At 43.7% G+C, this 18,221-nt stretch overlaps 1 long non-coding RNA gene across 6 annotated transcripts; it reads left to right on the forward strand.

Moving 5' to 3' along the window:
* Positions 1–474: 474 nt before the first annotated feature.
* Positions 475–17,410, forward strand: LOC122237401. Of its 6 annotated transcripts, none has more exons than XR_006215927.1 (5): positions 9,693–10,382; positions 10,677–10,823; positions 11,481–12,426; positions 12,573–14,081; positions 17,210–17,410. It is a non-coding gene; the product is annotated as an uncharacterized LOC122237401 (long non-coding RNA). The 6 variants fall into 6 exon arrangements; XR_006215929.1 differs by lacking the exon at positions 17,210–17,410 and having other exon boundaries at positions 12,573–13,432; positions 13,637–14,169; XR_006215930.1 differs by lacking the exon at positions 17,210–17,410 and having other exon boundaries at positions 11,481–11,822; positions 12,182–12,426; positions 12,573–14,169.
* The last annotated feature ends 811 nt before the right edge of the window (positions 17,411–18,221 follow it).

Genomic DNA, 18,221 nt, shown 5'->3' on the forward strand with positions numbered 1-18,221 from the left:
AACCACAACACAATGAATGGAAGGATGAACATCAAGTCAATACTAATAACTAGACATGGGAGGCGGTTAAAGAGTATCCGAACACCAATTACGTGTTTTTGGATAGTTTCCCCACCAATGTCCATTTTCTGGTCCAGGAGCCAATCCAGGATCCACATTGTTCTTACAGCCTTTCAATATGCCCCTGTCCTTCTGTGAGCACTTCCTTATTACCTGTCAAGCTCTTTTTTGTTTTAATGTTTATTTACTTATTGAGAGAGAGAGAGAGAGAGAGAGAGAGAGAGAGAGAGAGAGAGAGAACCCTAAGCAGGCTCAGTGCTGTCAGCCAGAGCCAGACACGGGGCTCGAACACATGTTCCACGAGATCATAACTCAGCCAAAGTCAGACACTTAACCAACTGAGCCATCCAGGCATCTTAAAGCTATTTTTAATAAAAACCATTAAACATAATTCCACTTGAATTTAATAGAAGAAAAAGAAACTAAAATATAATTAGATGTGCTGAATTTCAGGTAAACATTTCTTTATAAGACTATGTCCTAAATTATCTCTCCAAAGGCAAGAAAAAGATTATGAAATACATTCAGATATTTATCAGTTAGGATTTGGTGCCTAATGAACCACTCTAAAGCTTTGTGGCTGAAAACAAACACCATTTCTCATTGCATACAGCTCTACAGGTCCGGGTTGGGGTGGTGGGGGTTGGAGGGGGAAGTGCAGTTCTGTAGCTCTGGATTGGCTGATCTTGGGTGAATTGCCTTGGGTGAAAAGCATCTATGGTTAGGACATGCGTCTGGGTCTGGAGCCTGGCTGCCCTGGGATCCCCACATCACATATGTGGTAAGAGTTGGTTATCTCTCAGCAGGGGCAAAGGGGGTGGCCTGATCATGTGATCTCTCATCCCGGGGCAGGATCAGGATAGCCCAGGCTTGCTCACATAATGGTAACAGAGTTGCAAGAAAGAGACTGGAAGTACACAAGGCCTCTTGGAACAGGCTCAGAGCTGACACAATCTGCTCTTGGTCAAAGCCAGGCACCGGACCAGCCCAGAATCAAGGCTGCTTATTCTATTCTTCTTCTTCTTTTTTTTTTTTTTTCTTTTTTAAATGTTTATTCATTTTTTTGAGAGACGGAGAGAGACAGGGCGTGAGTGGGGGAGGGGCAGAGAGAGAAAGAGAGAGAGAGAGAGAGAGGAGACAGAAGCCAAAGCAGGCTCCAGGCTCTGAGCTGTCAGCACAAAGCCCGATGCAGGGCTCGAACCCGTGACCTGAATCGAAGGCAGATGCTTAACCGACTGAGCCACCAAGGCACCCCTGCTTATCCTATTTTCCTTATGTACTGATGTTGGTCATTCAAATACAGAGTGCTCATGACAGCATTATGCTCTCGGATTCTAAGCATTCAGCAGATTTAAGCATTTATTTGGGGATTATTTTTCCTACTATATTTTTGAACGTATTTCCTATTTTATTTGTTCATTTTTTTCTTTGCAAACACCAGTTATGTATTTTTGGATACACTTTAACTGTCACTCATGTCTATCCTCTTCCTTATAACCTCTTTTTGCTACTATTATATACACCTAGAATGTCCCTTTAGAAATTTGCAGGCCTAAAAGTGTCACGTTATTAATCCAGGTTTTAGATAAAATGCCACATGGTTAGAGAGACCTCTCCTAGTCACCCAATCTAAAAAAGACCTTACCTTTTCATCTCCTATCACATAGTCTTGTTTTACTTTTTTACTAGGACTACATATATTTATTCTATGTATTTTATTTTTTCTACCCCCTCCCCCACCATCCTAGATTATAAACTCTATGAAGGCAGAGATGCTTCTAATCTTAAACCCCGCTAAAACTCCAGCATTCAGCAGCGCTCCTGGCATATAGGGGGTATTCAGTAATTGGTTGTTGAATGAATGAATGAAAGTCCTGTCTGTTTTAAGGTAAATTTTTTTAATGTTTATTTATTTTTGAGAGAGACAGAGCGTGAGTTCTGGGGGGCAGAGAGAGAGGGGGCCACAGAATCTGAAGCAGGCTCCAGGCTCTGAGCTGTCAGCACAGAACCTGACGCAGGGCTCGAACTCATGAACTGTGAGATCATGACCTGAGCTGAAGTCGGACGCTCAACCAACTGAGTCACCCAGGCAGCCCTGCTTTAAGGTAAATTTATTCTAATTTTGTTGCATATAGTATAGCCTTCTTCTCTGTAATATTTTTCATTTACATTTATCTCCTATAATGTCCTTGAGATCATAGAGAAAACTCTTTGTCTGAACTCTTTCTCTGTTTCCTTGGAAAATTTCTCCTGTTGTTATTTATTTTCCTTTGTCTTACTTTTTTGTTGTTGTTAAAGTAAACTCTACACCCAAGGTGGGGTTCAAACTCAAGAGTCGTGCACGCCACCGACTGAGCCAGCCAGGCGCCCCCTTCCTTACATTCTTTTTTTCTTTATTTTCTCTCTCATTTCAAAGCAGACCTGTGTGGGTGATTCTTTCTGATCATGGTTCATCTCCTATACTTGCTGAAAGGTAGTCCGTAGAGGCAGGGAAGCAATGTTGGTAAGCTCGAACATACTGCTTCCTGTAGCCTCTCACCAAACCTATTACTTTCCTTAACCTGTGAATGTGCACCATCGTGCAGTTTTCATCATTTAAGAGATTGGCAATTTGCAAAATGCCGTGTCCCTCCGATGTCTACATCTCACCTCACTTCCGGTCGTCTCCACAGTGAAGAGAGTAAGTAGCGGATGAGAATTGTGTCACCCCGGTTTCTCCTTCATTTTCATCGGCCATGTGCTGTGGTGTCAAAGTCGGTCTCTACGGGGAGGGTCTTCTCCTGCAGTGAGTGGCCCTCTGTGCCCCTAGATCTTACACCACTTGAAGAATCCTTGTGGGGCTCCTGGGTGGCTCAGTCGTTGAGCCTCTGACTCTTGATTTCGGCTCAGGCCATGATCCCAGGGTCTGCACTGAGTGTGGAGCCTGCTTAGGATTCTCTCTCTTTCTGCCCCTCCCTCCCACCCCCCTGCTCTCTCTTTAAAAAAAAAAAAAAAAAAAAAAAAAAGAGTCCTTGCCTGCATTTCAGGGTAACCTCTGTTGCTTTGGGGGAAATGGCCATCTTGCCTAAGGTCTGAGGATATGTTGTTAGTTCCCAGTGTTCTTCCTCATTTTGGTCCAGATTTCACAGCATTTGGCAGATTTGCTACATTGTTTGTGGTTCAAGAATGTAGTCGCATCCGTATTTTACTGGCAACTAAAATGTGCCTCCATTTTCTGTTCTTTTTGAGATTTTTGAGGAAGAGAGGGGGAGAATTAACATCTGTACACCACGATCTTTAACCAAAACTCGCTTTGTACTCTGAATTGCATTCAGTAAATGTGTGTTACGCAGTGTGGGAGAGGCCTTTCACCTACCAGGCTTGGGACCGAGATCTGAATTCTCACAAGGTTTATCTAAAATTTTATGGCACAATCTTGCCCCCGCTCCATGTCCTTTCTTCTCCATCCATTTTGCTCTGCTTTTCTGTACCTCCAAATCTCTAGAGGTTTTTGGTTATTTTTGGCCTCCTGGTGCAGCTCAATGTGCTCTCTTCCTCCTTTGACAGCGATTTTCTTTGTCGTTTTTGTGGCGAGAGCTTTCCCGGGCCCTCATCTCCCTAACTTCTCCAACTTAATCCCCAGGGTTGCCTGACCTCAAAGGAGTAGTGAGTTGATAACAACCACCCTCTCCCGCCCCCATCACTGCCTCTGCTTATCTGCATTTACTTTATCCAAGCAATGTTGCCAAAGCTGGTGTGTGTATTATCCCAGGTAATCCTTCCAAAAACCCTGCAAAGTTAATATGATAACCTGCAATTTAAACATAAGGATGTGAACGGGATTTTTTTTTCCCCCTAAAACTGACTCCAGATTTATACTCAGAGATGTCACTGTGTGTGTTCAGGAAAATACTTTGAAAGATGGTTTTGGGGGTGATTGGGCTCTCAGGGTGTCAGAAGAGGTTGGAAAGGAGAAATTGTTGCTTTGCTGCAGGAAGGAAAAGGGGGAAAAGAAAGGAAAGGAGGGGAAAGAAGTTAGAGGCCAGACCTGAAAAAGAGCCAGTAAACTCCCAGGACTGCCCCCGCTGAGGTGTTAGAATGCCATTCCTGTACAAGGTGGCTGTGCCCCCTCCTGGATCTCTCCCATCCCCCAATCTTCCACCCATCCGCTGTGCACCCAATTGCTCGGACAGGGGTAGGGGGTGGTTTCTACAGTTCTTACAGAAAGGTCTTCTTGGCCGACGCCTCAAAAGTCAAACGTGCACACCGCAGACCAGGGGCTGGGACACAGAAGGGGCATGAGCACAGAGCCCCTCCGCAAAGGGAACATCTTTGAGCAGGAAGGTTTGGACTTTTTTTTTTTTTAGCCACAGGATTGTGGTGGTTGTGGTTGTAGAGATAGGCAGATGCCTTGAGCCAATTTTTCCTCTGTCTTAAGAGAGAAAGAGGCCACAGGGTTTTTATGACATCTGGGCTTTACGTCCATACGAAAAACGAGGCTCAGAGAAAGCAAACAACGTGCCTCAGGACACTCGAAATATGGAGGGCCTCTTGTTATTTAACAAACCTGCCCAGTTCTTTCCTGCTCAGGATGTTTCAGGGCAATGTTTTCCCCCAAATCTGTGCCTTGCCAGAACACTCCCCAATCACTCCCAAATCACTCCCCCAGAGATGTTTTCCTCTACTTCCTATGAGGTACCCCCCTGCCCACGCTCCGTCTCTCGCTCCTTATCATGCTTCATTTTTCTGAAGAATCGCAGATAGCCCCACCAGGGGCAATGTTACAAATGTAATTTTTAGGCTAGCTTCTCTAATAGGATAGAAGCTTCTGGAGGATAGAGATTTTTGTCTTTCAGTCACCACTGTGTCCAAAATGCCGAGTATAGAGAGCTTAGCATTTAGATGGTGCTCAATAAAGATGGGTGCTCAATACACTCAATAAACGTTCACAGGGTGCCTCCTCCATGTAGGGATGGTCTCCTGTCTTTCTCATTTCCAACTGATCAAATGCAACCCAGTCCGCTCATTTCAAAGCCAGTCACAGAGACACTGTACTTTCTTCAGAACTGAGCCAAACAATGCATTAGGCCTAGTCTCACAAGTAGCTGCCTCTATTTATTGACTTACTTTGAAGGGAACTTCAAGGAGCTTTGGTGGGGAGCCATTACTACATTAGTCAGATATGAATCTGCTGTTGTATTCTCTCCTCCACACGTGAAGCCATAAGTCTACAGGGCCGGAGACACTCGAGCCCCATGGCTTAAATTTTATGCAACTTTCTCTGGAACAATCATATGCCCATTTCTCAACTCCTCATGTCTGCTGTCTGGGCTACAGGTCAGCCAACAGTGGGTGGAAGGTACCAGGCCATCCTTGCAAAAGACTTCTCCATCCTTTGGCCGAGGGAGAAGGATGTCCAAAGGGGAAGGACGCTTCATTTCATTCCATGTTTTCCCTCACATATTTCTCACGTGATGCTAGCTACGCAGATGAAGCGGGCTACAAACGCTTCGGCCACGAGCTCCAGCCACACCAACTTTGAAGAGCTACAGTAATAATACCTGGGTCTTTCTTTGCTCACCTTGAGACCATGCGGCATTCTTGAACCTCTCATTTCATTGTCTTGGTGAGATCATCTACCCATCAGCAGGATAAATCATTGGTAAGATGTTGGAATGTCACATGCCCAGAAAATTCCTAGGAAGAATATGGCCATAAAAATAAAATCACACTGTTGGGGAAGAAAAAACAACAAGCAACAACAACAGAGACAAAAACATAAATTAATGCAATAAAACACATCTATTGGGAATGACTGGGGCAGGGCAGAGGGCTCTTTCTACATGCCGAACTGAAATGTTCTATTAAGGTTTAAGAAATCATGTTTACAGCAGATATAAATTAAATTAACTGTGAGTCCATAAAAGAGGACAGCTGTTCTCCATCTCCAGTGATGATAGAACAAGAGGAAAGGCTGGTCAGAGGTAAGGAAGACTTTCTTCCTGGCGGTGGGACCTATAACAACATTAAGGGGATAATGTGGGGACACAAGAGTGCTGTGAAGCTGTCGCCTCTGACACACATTGGGAGGGCACAGATCACATGAATTTTACATGTGCCTTGATGTCCTTTGCCCTTGACCAAGATTTCATAATAGCCCCCGATTTCTCTGTACATTCAGCTCTTCCACCGTAAATAAATGGGACTCCTTACACGGAAGCTCCAAGAATGCAAATGCACATCTCAAAGTGAAAACGATCATCTTGTCCTGGCTGCAATAGCGTGGCTCAAGGCTAGGTTGCTGAGTGACTGAAGGGATCTCTGATCCCGCAGGCTTCAAGACCATGCTCAACGGCTGAGTTCACCAGACACACATAATGCCTGGGTCATTCCTATCTCTACTTGCTGGCCTGGTGCCTTCCCTAACATGCTGCATCTGTGGCGGGGATCCCACGTGTCTGCCTTGCCTACCAAGCTGCACCTTCACCTCTTGCCCCCACTCCACAGGGCTCTGGAAGCAGCAAATGGAAATGCAGATAAGGAGGAAGAAAAGTATGTGATATCTGGGAATTGTGGCAGGAATCCAGGAATGTCCTAGGGACCATACTGAATTCTGCTTTTCTGATGAGGTTTGATTCATATGAATGAACTACTTTAGGTTTTGGTCAACTCCAGTGTATTATACTGGACGATGTTCCGGAGATGATAATTTCTTAAAGTTACAAAGGCATCTTCAACTTACAAAGTTGTCTGGAGGGATTTTACGTTTGCTTTATTTTTGACTTGGTAGGTTGTTTTATTTATTTTATTTTATTTTATTTTATTTTATTTTATTTTATTTTATTTTTGTTGTTGTTGAATGCTTTTAATATAGTGGTTTTTAGATTAAGTGTGTGCATGTGTGTGTGTGTGTGTGTGTGTGTGCAGTAATATATAAAAAGGATTATATACCATGACCAAGTGGAATTTATCCCAGGAATGTGAGGGTGATTCAACATACAAAAAATAATTTATGTCATATGCTATATCAATATAATAAAAGACAAAAACCACGTGATTATCTCAACAGATTCAGAAAAAGTATTTGGCAAAATCTAATATCCCTTCATGATAAAACAAAACAAACAAATTAGGAATAGAATGGAAATTCCTCGGCCTGATAAGGGAATCTCCAAAGCAAACAAACCCACAGCAAATATCACAGTAATGGTGAAAGACCAAAAAGCTTTCTCCCTAAGATCAAGCAGAAGACAAGGATATCTACTCTGACCACTTCTATCTTGTATTGGAAGTTCTAGCCAGGGCAATTAGGCAATAAATAAATAAATAAATAAATAAATAAATAAATAACATCCAAATTGTGAAAGATGAAGCGAAATTATCTCCATTCACAGATGGCACGATCTTCTATATGGACAATCCATACATACAAATAATCTAGCAAAAGTAATAAATGAGTTTAGCAAAACTTTAGGATGCAAAATCAATAACAAAAGTCAACTGCATTTCTCTATACTAGCAATGAATAATTCATAAATTAAACACACATTCCATTTAAACTGGCATAAAAAGAAGGAAATACTTAGGCATACGTTTAATAAAAGTGGGGCAACACTCATACACTGAAAACTACAAAACGTTGTTGAAAGAAATGAACAAAGACCAGAATGGACGGAAAGACATTCCAAGTTCATGAATTGGGAGGCTCAATATCATTAAAACAAATAATTCCAAAGGAGGTCTACAGATTCAATCCTATCAAAATCCCAGCTGCCTTTTTTCCTTTTTTGCAGAAATTGATAAATGGATCCTCATACGCATACAGAAATGCAGACAACCCAGAATAAACAAAACAGTCTTGACTAAAGAAGAACAAAATTTGTGGAATCACCCTTCTTACTTTGAAAATTACTATACAGCTACAGCAGCTAAGACAGTGCAGTTCTGGAGTCAGGGTGTACATAGAGATCACGGGAATAGAAAAGAGATCCCAGAAATAAATCCTTGCATTTATGGTCAATTGGGATTTCAACAAGTGTATCTGTCAGGTTTTTTTCAGAAAAATGGAACCAATAGAATATATGTACGTGTGAATTAAGAGATTTATTTTTGGGGGACACCTGGGTGGCTCAGTCAGCTAAGCATCTGACTTCAGCTCAGGTCATGATCTCACAATACGTGAATTTGAGCCTCACATCAGTCTCTCTGCTGTCAGCACAGAGCCCACTTGGGATCCTCTGTCCCTCTCTCTCTCTGCCCCTCCCTCACTCTCTTTCTCTCTCTCAAAAATAAATGCACATCTAAGAAGCAACTGGTTACCAAAACTCTTTAAAAAGAGAGAGAGAGATTTATTTTTGAGGAATTGACTCATGTAATGTGGGAACTGGCAAGTCTAAAATCTGTAGGGCATGCTGGCAGGCTGGAAACTCAGGTGAGTTGATATTACTGTCTTAAGTCTGAAATCTGTAGGGCAGGCCCAAAGGCTGAAAACACAGGCAAGATTTCTGTGTTGTTGTCTTGAGGTAGAATTCTTTCTTCTCCGGGAAACCTCCGTTTTCACTCTAACGGTCTTCTACTGATTGGATGAGTCCCACCCACATTATCAAAGGTAAGATCTTGTCAACTTAAAATCAACTGACTGTGTATGTTAATCACATCTACAAAATACATCCACGGCAATGTCTAGACTAGTGTTTGAAGGAATGATTGGACACCACAGCTAAGCCAAACTGACACATAAATTTAACCATCACAAGAAGGGTGCCAAGACAATTCAATAGGGAAAAGATAATCTCTTCAACAAATGGTGCTGGGGCAACTGGACACCTACACGAGAAAGTATCAAGTTGGACCTCTTCCTCATATCATATACAAAGTTTAATTCAAAATGGATCCGAGATTTAAATGTAAGAGCTGAAACCATAAAATTCTTAGAAGAAAGCACAGGAGTACTTTGTGAATTTGAATTAGAGAACAGTTGGTTAGATATGACACCAAAGGCACAAGTGACAAAGAAAAAATTAATTGGACTTCACTAAAATAAAAACTTTGTGCTTCAAAGGACACCATCAAAAAAAAATGAAAAAGGCAACCCACAGACTGGGAGAAAATACTTGCAAGTGTAAATGTCCCAGGTAACTGACAAAGGACTCGTATCTAGAATATATAAAGAACACTTATAGCTCAATAACGCAATGACAAATAACCCAATATAAAAATAGGCAAAGCAGTTGAATAGGTATTTCTCCAACGAAGAGAATACAATTGGCTGAGAGCAATGCCTCTCACATTTACAAGTTATCCTTTTTTATATCCATTTACCAGTGACAATTCCCAAAATTTCTTTTTTTTTTTTTTAAGTTCATTCATCCACCATGAGGGAGAGAGAGAGCACAAGCAAGGGAAGGGCAGAGAGAGAGGAAGAGAGAGAATCCCAAACAGGCTCTGAACAGTGTGGAGGCCAAGGTGGGGCTCGAACCCACGAACCGTGAGATAGTGACCTGAGCAGAAGTCAAGAGTCAGATGTTCAACTGACTGAGCTACCCAGGAACCCCGACAATTCCCCAAACTTATCTTTAAATGTCAGGAGGGGCAAGGCCCGGGCTCTGTGTTGTACTGATGAGTTAATCGCTCATCCACTCTCTCAACAGATACTTCTTGAGCACCTACTATGATTGTCAAGGTCTTCAGAGGAATCCATGTGTGTAGTTTAGAAGCTCAGGTAGGGAAGACTAAAGCACTGTCCCTACCCTCAAGGAATCCACAGAGTTGCCCTTTACACAAATAAGCAATTACCAGGAGATGTGGTAATTTTTCAGCTCTGGAAAACAATCCCTATAGCTGTGTTCTGTCCCTGTTGGGTTTTCTGACCTCTGTAAACTATAACATTTCTGAAGGCTACTCTGTACACTGTTAACATTTCTGAAGGCTATTTCCTAGTGCTGCCTGCTGTATCTTTTTGTTTCTTTTCCTTCCTGAAACTAAATTCTTCCTGGGTTCTGGATTCTCAGATGGATTGCAGATGGCTGCGTATATGTCACTGATTTCATTTTAGGAGCATTTGTATTGCTTTCTGCCATTTTTAGTCATTTTGTTTTTAACATGAATAAAACAACTCCACCTGCTTCTTTCATAAGAGGGGTGTGGAAGCGTCAGAGGATCCTACTGGCACTGAGCAGAAATGGTGGATTGCTGACCAGGGGTTCACAATTCTCTCTGCAGGGCCAGCCACGAGTCCCTAAAGACCTTCAGGTGACCTTGCAGTTCACTTAGTTACTGTGGACCTTCTGTTGATAGAGAAGAAATTACCTGGATGTTGCTGGAATTACCTGGATAATGGCTGTGTTAGTGAATATTTTTAGACTTGTGTCATTGTAAATCAATTAAATATCAACTTAGGTCTGGGGGCACCTGGGTGGCTCACTCGGTTAAGCATTCGACTCTCGATTTCTGCTCAGGTCATTATCTTGCGGTTTGTGGTTTCGAGCCTCTCTCTCTCTCTCTCTCTCTCTCTCTCTCTCGCAAAATAAAATATTTTTTAAAGAATATCATCCTAGGTCTGGAATTGATCTCTGGTTTGTTAATTTGTTCTTTTGTGCTTCCTTTTTTTCTTTCAATAAATGCTGTAATAAATCCAGTCTGGACCATACTTCTTGCTGGCACTGGAGAAGCAAACATATACATGAAACACAATCTCTGTCTCACTGGAAGAAGAAAAAGAAGAAGAGGAGGTCCGATGACTTCATATGAATTAACTCAATTAATCCTCACAGCAATCCTACAAGGTAGGCGAATTTTTATCCCCATTTTACAGATGAAACAACCAAGATTAAGTTCTTTGCCCAAAATCATGTCATTGCTAAGTACTTAATGGCTCTGGGGTCCATGAACTGTATCACTGTGTTAGGTTTCCTCTCTGAAAACACAGTGTTCTGTACCACAGATTCTAAAAAGCATATAAGGGGCGCCTGGGTGGCACAGTTGGTTGGGCGTCCGACTTCAGCCAGGTCACGATCTCGCGGTCCGTGAGTTCGAGCCCCGCGTCAGGCTCTGGGCTGATGGCTCGGAGCCTGGAGCCTGTTTCCGATTCTGTGTCTCCCTCTCTCTCTGCCCCTCCCCCGTTCATGCTCTGTCTCTCTCTGTCCCAAAAATAAATAAAAAACATTGAAAAAAAAATTAAATAAATAAATAAATAAAAGCATATAAAATGAACTGTTTTGTTCATTTCTTCCACAAATACTTACTGAGCTCTAACTATGTTCTAGGCAGTAGACTAGCCTAGGGGGGATAAAAGGTAGCAAGAAAGACATGTGGTTCTATCCTTGAGAAGCTGACGGTCTCAAAGCAAATAAATCCAAGGACGCCAACCAATTCAAACGTTATAAACCAATTCAGTTCCTCCAACCTGGGATGGAGGGAAACAGCAGGGGAATTTTCTCTAGATGTGGTGGACAGGAAGGTCTGCCTGACACGTTAGCTAAGACCTGAAGGAAGAGATGGAGCTGAGCTGAAGGCAAGAGCATCTGGGATGGGGAATGGGTGGTTTTGAGCCACTGAAAGCAGAGAGAAGAACAGCGAGAAGTGAGTTGGAGAGGTGGGTATCCGGCCATGCGGGGCCTCAGGGGTGATTGTGAGTAGTTGTGATTTCATGCTGAAGGCAGCAGAGAGCCACGAAGAGCTTTAAGTGGGAGCGTAACGAATGGTGTGACCTGATCTCTTTTTAGAAAGCACTTCTGCTTCATGGGGATGGATTACAAGAAGCAGAGACCTTGTGGAGAGACCCAGTAAGAGACTCCTGTAACATTCCAGGTGGTAATGAGTTCACTCTGGAGGGGGCAGCGTAGATGAAAAGTAGGTGAATTTGAGATATGCTGTGCTGGTAGAATCAACAGACGTGATAATAAATTGGATACGGAAGAGTGGAAGGGGCTACAAGGGAACATGAAGAGTCAAGGTTGAGTCCTAAAGCTTTGGGGAGGACGGTGGTTCCATTTCCTGAGATAAGACAGTGTGTGCGTGCATGCGTGCGTGCGTGTGTTGGGTGAGAGGGAGAGTTACAGAGAGATGCAGTCCAGTCTTGTGCTTCAGATCCATGATGTCATCACATCTCAGCCTCCTTCCATCCTCCTGCTTTGCCATCTAGTGTGTGGCTTGCATTCTCATGGTCCCAAGATGGCTGCAATCCTTCCAGCCCATATCCATGTTTGCAACAGGAAGATGGAAAAGGAAGCAAGCAACATGGAAGAAAGTAGTGACCCTTCTCTGAAAGAAAACTTTCCTTGAAATCCCCCACAGACTTCTGCTTATATCTCCTTGGCCAAAATTCTGTCCCAAGGCTAGCCTTTGTTGCAAGGGATGCTGGGAAATGCGGCTTTATAATGGAGTGAGGTAAGTCTCTGCCACAATCAGATTAGGGTGACAGGGAGAATGGATATTGGGTAGACAGCCAACAGTGTCTGATAAACCATCCTCTGCCTTAGTTAACCTGTGAATCTGAGTAGCCTGAAGGACAATATATTTTTTAATTTACTCAGGTCTCCATTCTTCATGAGTGAGCAAACTGCATCACAAGTGCTGGCAAACCCGGGGCTGTCCTATTTCTGATGATAAAGAATCTTCCATTTGTGAAAAGGAAAGACCAACCTTCTGTCATCGACCTCCTTGCCACCTCCCAAGAGCATCCCTCAGTACCAGAACTTCTCTCTTTTTCAAGTGACCGTGTCACGCAGAAGCATTGCCATCAGGCTTGGTATTCTGCCACCAACCTCATACCAAACATCCTGAGAGGTTGGCTTAGTCCAATTGAGTGCCACTTTTATCTTACAAACTGCCTCGTGATTCTTGGAAGGGAAGCAATACCAGATTTAGCTATGGGAGAGTCTCCTCATCAGGGTCCCCAGGGCAGTCTAGGTGACCCAGGCGTGTGAGCCAGCCATCCCCAGTATGTGTCTCTGGGATGCTGAAGCCTTTATTCCCTGTGCATTGTAGGGCCCCTCTACCTGAGCCGAGAAGAGAATTCCCTGGCAGAAAGCAGAGGCCTGTCTAGAAGCTGTGGCCCATTAGCCTTGTACAAAGATAGACTGTGCTCTGCTGGAATCTAATCTGGAAGCGTTTAATACATTTGCAGCACACGTGCCAGCTGCTTAGGAGGAGGGATGGTCAGTTTTTTCTCTAAAAGAGAAACTTCAAGCTGAATATAAATCAGCCTTCTCAATATGCCCATCATACCTGACACTGAAAAGAGTCTTCAGTGAGGGGAATCGTGGTCTCTGGGGAAGAACCTTGGCCAACAACGAAGAGAAAGAGAAGGAAGAGACCAAAAAAAAAAAAAGGAAGGAGAGGCTTTCATTGTGTTGAATCAGAAACCACTTTTTCTCTGGAAGAAATTCAGCAAGTGAGTGTCTTGTCAACTTACTCGAGTGAAAACAGGGGCAATTAAGACAGGACAAACCATCCCCAAACGCTCAAGTTTGGGATTCGTTGAACATCTCAAGCTATTTTCCAAATGTTTGGGGTTTGGCACAGTCCGGGCTCATGGTTGGGAAATTTTCCTGAAGATCTGTCTGAATGGCCCTATTTTTATTCCATCCCCTTGCAGTTAATATCCGGCTAGCTCATTCGCTCCATGTTTTGTACTGGCTACACGTTGGATATCTTCAGACCCTACACGCGTCTGTTCCCCTTCATGTGGTTCACCGAAATCTCAGGATATCGTCTTCCTGCCATTTGTGTCTCTTTGTCCACCATCCTCGGGGATTGGGAGATGGTGGCAAGGACAGAAACAGGCCCACGTCACGTGCAGCGCTGCACAAGGATTCCAAAAACGTTTCTCAAAGCCTCAGGAGGTGCAAGAGCTGACTGCACAGTTTTGAAAAGATTGCATACGGAGAGGGATTGAATTTATTCTCTCTGGCCCCAGAGGGGTGGAACTAGGACCAGAGACATCTGTGGGCTCACTACAAGAAGGAACTTCTCATTTCAGAGCAGCCAGAAGGACAAAGAGCTGTGTTGTCTTCGGCAGAAGACGTGGGTCTCCATCCGAGGTTCGTAATGGTCCTCCATTTAATTTTTGGAGACTGAAAAATGTATCAATAAAGGTATTCAACTATAGACAATGGTTGGATCGAACGACCTTAAAGTGCCTTTCTTTTTTTTTTTTTTTAACACAGTTTTAATGACTGCATGTTAATCTTTATTTATTTTTGAGAGAGAGAGACAGCGTGTGAGCAGGGGAGGAGCAGAGAGAGAGGGAGACACAGAATCTGAAGCAGGCTCCAGGCTCTGAGCTGTCAGCACAGAGCTCGACGCGGGGCTCAGACTCACAGACCACAAGATCATGACCTGAGCCGAAGTCGGGCACTCAACCGACTGAGCCACCCAGGCGCCCCTAAGGTGCCTTTCTTTGAGGGTTGGGCACTGTCTATGCAACACGCAGCAGAGTGCCTGGTATGTAAAAGGTTCTGAGTAATTACTTGTCGAAAGAACCAACGGGTAATTGGATGAAAACTGACACAGCTTGGACAGTTCCAAGCATTGCAACACCCTCGAGAAACTGGGGTAGGTAGTAAGGAAGCTCTGAAAGTATCAACCATGGCCATCCTGGTCTCTTCGCAGAGCCATTCTTTGCCGCCTCTGAGAGGCAATACCTAGAGTTTAAAGAAGACCACCTTCCAGACTCTACTTCCTTCTTCAGCAGTTCCCCAAGCCTCAGGGTGACATTGTTCTTGTGCTGCCACACGAAGTGGCCTCTGAACCTGCAGCTGAGAATGTGTGGGAAATGGGATGCTCTTAGCTTGATTATTAGAATATGACACCCATTTTCTTCATGTTTGCCCCTCTGTGATTAGCCAGATAATTAAGGAAAATCGTGCCATGTTACAGAGCCCTTTTGTGAGAGCTGTGGGATAGGAGTTTAACTCAGGCCACCCCTGTTCATTTATTCAACAACCACATGTGAAGGCCTGCTCATTGTCAGCCCTGTGTGCCCTGGAAAAGGAGGAGATGGCAGGTGTGGAGGGCACCACTGGGGAGGCAGCCTGTCAGGGCAAGTAAGGTGGCACATCCCCCTCCCATCAGGTAGTTGAAACATAACAAGCCTTGACATTCCAGGAGGTAATAACTACGTATTCAGCTTTTGTAGCTCAAATCATCCTGGCTTTAGTGTCGAGTCCGAGGCAAAACAGAGAAATTCAAGAGCCAGATGCATGAAGCGCAGGCAGAGGCACTTGCATTGATAAAGCATCTGTGTTTATCGGGATTAGCTAGCATTAAAATCTCGGTTAGTAGTCACTAAAATTCAACAGAGTGGGAATTTGTATACCCATTTTACAGGTGAGGAAACAGGATTGGGAAAGCGAAATGGGTTGCCCAAAATCACACCGCAAATATTAGCAGAGTCAGGATGTAAGTTGTCATTATTGTTTGCCCTGGATCCAAGAAAGCACCTTTTGTTCCCTGAGGTTGTCACACATAGATAAGAAAAGTCAAGTCATGGAGTGAGGCTGAGTCAGCTGTATCCCAATGCATGCCAGCAGGAGCAGGAGAGGAAATACTGTCCGCAAAAGGAGCATTGTGGATCTGAGTTTGTGAACAATTACTTGTTTTTGGAGGTCTTAGCCCATTTCTAACCACTTCACAAAGCGGGTTCCCACCTCCTTATTTGGGTTTCTGAGACTCGACTAGCTTTGTATGTGCAGCCAGTCTGTCATTCCCGCAAATACAACTTCACAGAATAAGAGTAATTCTTCACGGTCAGAAGATGATCTCCAGCCCAGATCCACTGCTTAAAAGCCACATGATGTTGGCCAGTGAACCTCACCTTTGAAGGTCAGTTTCCTCGAGTGTCAGATGAGGGTGGGCGTGACCTCAAAGAACGGGCACAGGACCAAAAAAGGAAAAGTGCATGAAGACATTTTGTCACATGGAAAATGCTAGTCAGATGAATGTAGTTATAATTATTTTAGTTCTTCTCTATGGGAACCAAAACACCTTCGGTTTGAAATGGGGGGGGGGGGGGAGGAATAAGAAAACCCCGAGTCAAATAGATTTAATAACCTTGCCTGAGTTAATTTAAAAAAAAACAGATAATTTTTTATATTATATTATGCAAAACTGGGAATTTCAAACTGGGTCTCGTGATTTCTAATTGAGCTTGAAGGCCGCTTCCTAAAATAAGAACTGGCTCCTTCATCCACTGGCTCCAGCTACATTATGCATCTCAAAACAATCAGCCCCTAGTTCCAGAAAGTAGAGAACAAAAAAAAAAAAATATCTATAGCAGCTTCCAGTTTTTCTTGGATTCTCTGTTTCTTTTTAAACATTTTTTAATGTTTATTCATTTTTGAGAGAGAGGGGGAGATAGAGTGTGAGTGGGGGTCGGGGGGGGGCGGGAGGTCAGAGAGAGGGAGACACAGAATCGGAAGCAGGCTCCACAGCTCGAGCTGTCAGCACAGAGCCCAATGCAGGGCTCGAACTCGTGAACTGAGAGATCGTGACCTGAGCCAAAGTCGGATGCTTAACCAACTGAGCCACCCAGGCACCCCTTCTTGGATTATTTCTGCAGGATCTTGATATTTCTTTTATGAATACAGCTTCACATTTTTTTTAATTTTATTTTTTAAAATTTATTTATTTATTTTTCAATAGACAGAAAGCACAAGCCAGGGGAGGGGCAGAGGGAGAGAGAGAGAGAGAGAGAGAGAGAGAGAGAGAGAGAGAGAGAGAGAATCCTAAGCTGGTTCTGTGGCTCAAACCCACGAAAGGTGAGATTATGACCTGAGCTAAAATCAAGAGTCGGATGCTTACCTGACTGAGCCATGCAGGCGCCCAGAATATAGCTTCAGAATTACACAAAGCTTAATCCAGTGAGGGCTGCCACCACCCAGAAGTTGGGGCAGGGAGAGGAAAAAGAAAGCCAATGGTGACGCCAATCCCACACTCTCCTTTCTTTCCAATAAGTAATAAAGTATATGAGTGAGGGTCTCGGTTAATGAACTGGGATTTGCCGTGCATGGGGAAAACACAAAAGATCGGCCAGGGTAGGGCGATGCCTCTACCCCATGAGCACCCCTGGGGAGAAGAGAGGTGACCCGTGAGCACCGTAGCAGTTTCTGGGGCTCTGCAGAGGGCTATAAGGAAGTGACTTTTTTTTGTTTCTTGGTGTTTCACACAGATGGGGGCTGAGAAGTTAATCATGTCAACTCTCATCTGACAATGACCTAACAGTGGTTTGAGAGTAAATAAACAAATTCAACATGCTCCACCTGTTGATAGAGAAAATAGCAAATACGGTAACTATAATCTGCCTAATAGGTTTACACTAAATATTTTGTTTACATTAATTTATTTAAAAAACAAGGCAGCCAGTATACAAAATTTGAATCAATAATAATAATAAACTTGGGCCATCAGACTCAAAATATGTCCACTTGCTCTACAGTCATAAAACTACTGTTTATATTTAATTCATCTTTCTTTATCATGAAGGCACATTTGCAAGTATTTCGTAGATAGCGTTTTTGTTTGTTTGTTTGTTTTTTACTTTGCGACTCCAAAGCATTTTTGACCATAGTATTTTGTTTTCATAATTTACGTTAATACAGTGCCATACTTCAGAATTATTTAAGTTTGCTTTTCTGGGGGCCCCTATAATGCCCATTGTTTCTCCCTTTATGAAATGTTGTTGGCCGAATGAGTGACCATGTCCATGAACCCATCACGAATATCTTTTACGTCCACCGGGCTGTGACATAAGGTGGGAGGGTGCACAAGGAGAAACTCTGATTTGGGAGTCCACTTCCTGCTGCTAAGACCTGACAGCAGGGAAGATCGTCAGTGGTGCTGGGAAGTGTGGGAAGGAGAAGCAGAAAAGACTGAGATCAAGATACAGAAATCTCGTCGCTGCCTCCCAGCTGGAGTTTCCAGAGAAGAAGATTAGCAGCTTTGCAGCCCTCTGGAGAAGCTGCCAAGGCCAGGTCCACATGTCAGAGAAGGTGGGCAGTCGTAGCTAGAGGGCTTTGTTTCTGGGAGTTGAGAGGGAAGTTCTTTAGTTACCCACCGTTAGAGCTGAAGATCCTTCCCCTGGGCACCCTTGCCCCACAGCCTTTCACGTACTGCCCCTCTGGAGCTCCCGCCCATGGCCCTCCTCAAACTCTCCTCTCTCACCTCAAGCCTAATACAACTCC

This window comes from Panthera tigris, chromosome A3, assembly GCF_018350195.1.
Source record: "Panthera tigris isolate Pti1 chromosome A3, P.tigris_Pti1_mat1.1, whole genome shotgun sequence".
Lineage (NCBI taxonomy): Eukaryota > Metazoa > Chordata > Mammalia > Carnivora > Felidae > Panthera > Panthera tigris.